Source organism: Macaca thibetana, chromosome 13, assembly GCF_024542745.1.
Source record: "Macaca thibetana thibetana isolate TM-01 chromosome 13, ASM2454274v1, whole genome shotgun sequence".
Lineage (NCBI taxonomy): Eukaryota > Metazoa > Chordata > Mammalia > Primates > Cercopithecidae > Macaca > Macaca thibetana.
The window spans coordinates 79,489,420-79,492,459 of record NC_065590.1 but is presented as its reverse complement, the minus strand read 5'-3'; positions in this window follow the sequence as shown (position 1 = coordinate 79,492,459).

The following is a 3,040-nucleotide window of genomic DNA, read 5'->3' as shown; positions in this document are numbered from 1 at the left end:
TTTTTTTTTTTTTAACAAAAATAGGGGCGGGGGCTCACTATGTTGCCCAGGCTGGTCTTGAACACCTGACCTCTAGAGATCTTCCCACCTCAGCCTCCCAAAGTGCTGAGATTAGAGGCATGAACTGCTGCACCTGGCCTGCACCCAGATAAATTAAATTAGAAACACTGGGGGTGAGAAACAGGCATAAAGAGTTTATGGCCGGGTGCAGCCTGGGCTATGCCTGTAATCCTAGCACTTTGGGAGGCTGAGGCAGGTGGATCACGAGAGGTTAGGAGTTTGAGACTAGCGTGCCCAACATGGCAAAACCCCCATCTCTACAAAATGAGCCGGGTATGGTGATGCATGCCTGTAATCCCAGCACTTTGGGAGGCCAAGGCAGGCAGATCACTTGAAGTCAGGAGTTTGAGACCAGCCTGGCCAACATGGTGAAACCCCATCTCTACTAAAATTACCAAAAAAAAAAAAAAAAAAAATTAGCTAGGCATAGTGGCATGTACCTGTAATCCCAACTACTCAGGAGGCTGAGGCAGAAGAATCACTTGAACTCAGGAGGTGGAGATTACAGTGAGCTGAGATGCGCCACTGTACTCCTGCCTGAGTGACACAGTAAAACTCTGTCTCAAAAAAAGAAGTTGATAAAATTCCCTAGGTGATCCCATTGTACAGCCAACGTTGAGGCCCCCCAGAAAGTGCAGGTAAAGTTGTTTGTGGATGGGCATAAGTGCATTTTCTTCTGGAAAAGCTAAGCCATACCTCTCAGCCGATTCTCAAAGAGGTATACAACACCCTCCTCCTCTCTTCTTCAAAAAAGGCTCAGTGACAATAAGGAAGAACTTGCCAGTTGTTAAGGAAACACCAAATACATGTGTTAACTAAATAAATAGGCATGAACATGCAGAGCAAGAAAAGTGTCTATTGTTCTCAAGGGGACCTTTGGGGGCCTTTGGGTGGGATGGGAAAGTCACTGCCACTCTCCCAACTAAGTGGGAAAATGGCTGATTTTAAATGCTGCCACTGCAGAAATCTGATTACTTAACTCTTGAGCCTTCCCGCTGCCCACAGAACTAAGCCTGACTCCCAGCTATAACACCGTGGTTCTTTCATTGCCTAGCCTCAGTCATCCTTTCTAACTCACCTCCCTTACTTCATCCCACATTCTAGCCCCAAGAGGATGCTTATTGTGCATTTTTTAGATGCCTTTTTTTTAGGTGCCTTCCCCCAGTTGCTTCCACTCTGCCTGTCTCAGGTGGACCTGGGAGTGGAAGTGGGACTGAAGGGACAGAGAATAACTCAAGGCAGAGTCCCTTAGTAGAGAAGGTTCAGTCTGTATTTGTCGAAAATGTGAGTGGGATAGCAACCTTCTGTTAGGTGCTCCTGCTTGGGGGAGTAGGGGAGATTCAGAAGGCCTGGTCTTTGAGGGACTTAAGTCCCAGAGTAGGAGGCAGACCTGTGATCCAATGAGTGCAGGGAAGCTTAATGGATGCTCTGAGAGGAATCTGTGGAGGGGAGATGAGGGGTGGAATGCGGAATGCAGGGTCAGGAAAGGCTTCGTCCCTAAAGAGATTGGCACCCAGCAGCCTCAGTGAAATGAGATAGGACTGGATTAGGAGGGTGAGGTCAGATGATAGAGGCCATTGAATGCCAACTGGAGGACACCCACTACACACAGATTGAACCCAGTTAGTGGCCCCAGCTTCGCTCATCTTGCTCCCTCAGGTAGTCTTTGCTGTAATGCTAAGCCATTGAAGCAGACGGCCTGATTTTGAAGATGTCCCATCTGCCTGGTGGTGTCTGAGCTTGTAAAGGTACCAACTTTTCAGGAAGCCCCAGCTGTCTCCTGTAGCATCTTCCTCCTGCCACTACCCGTGTTCCCAGGCCCCTGGGGCAGGTCAGGGAGCCAGGATCACTGACTCCGTAGACAAGAACGGTGGCTGTACTTTCCAGTCACAAGTCAGGCAGGATGTAGGTGTGACAATGAGCTGGACGATGGGCAGTCAGGGGCCTGCCAGCACAGCAGAGGAGGAGGGGTATAGCTTCTAGATTCTCAGGTTTGAATTCCATCACTAAGTGCTGGGAATACGGTGTCTACCAACCCAATACAGATGCTGTGTATAGAGCCCTGACCCAGAGTAGATGTTCTCTTCCTCTATCTGCTTCTCTGGGCTGAGAATTTAGGTTAAACAGCTGGATCTTCTCCTCCCTGTACCACCCCCACCTCCCAAAGACGGTGCCCCTTCTGTAAGGACTACACTTTTTCCATTTGGGCTGCCAGGATGCTCTAATTGTTATGCACTTTCCTCTAATAAGGCACAGAGGGCTCATTATGTAAATTCAAGGAAAAAAGCCCCAAATCATGAATTACATCTGTATTATAATAATAAACATTTTAACTAACACTTATCAACTGCCAGCTATATTAGGTGTAAATAACAGGTGGATGCAACATGAACTCCTGAGGCTAAAGAGTCACTGCCTCCACCCTACTCCTTCAAGAATTTCAAGAAACAGTTCATATGCTATCTCTTTTCTTCCTCTCCTGTATCCCCTCTCGAGACGGAGACTCCCTCTGTTGTCCAGGCTGGGGTTCAGTGCTGCGACCTCTGCTCCCGGGTTCAAGTGATTCTCCTGTCTCAGCGTCCCGAGTAGCTGGAATTACAGGTGCCCACCACCACATCTGGCTAATTTTGTTATTTTTTAGTAGAGACGGGGTTTCGCCATGTTGGCCAGGCTGGTCTCAAACTTCTGACCTCAGGTGATCTACCCTCCTCGGCTTCCCAGAATACTGGGATTACAGGAGTGACCCACTGTACCTGGCTCTTTTCAAAAGCAAGCTTATACATTCTCCTGGATTCTGAAACTATTGACAATACTTAAAGTTAGTTTTTTTTTTTTTTTTTTTGCCATTTAAACATAAATATTAATGACTTAACACTTGTATGGTGCCTCTCACCTCAGATTCATTCATTCAACAGGTATTTAATAGATGTAGCAGGAATTGTTCTAGGAATCAGGGATACAGCAGGAAGGGAATAAGCTG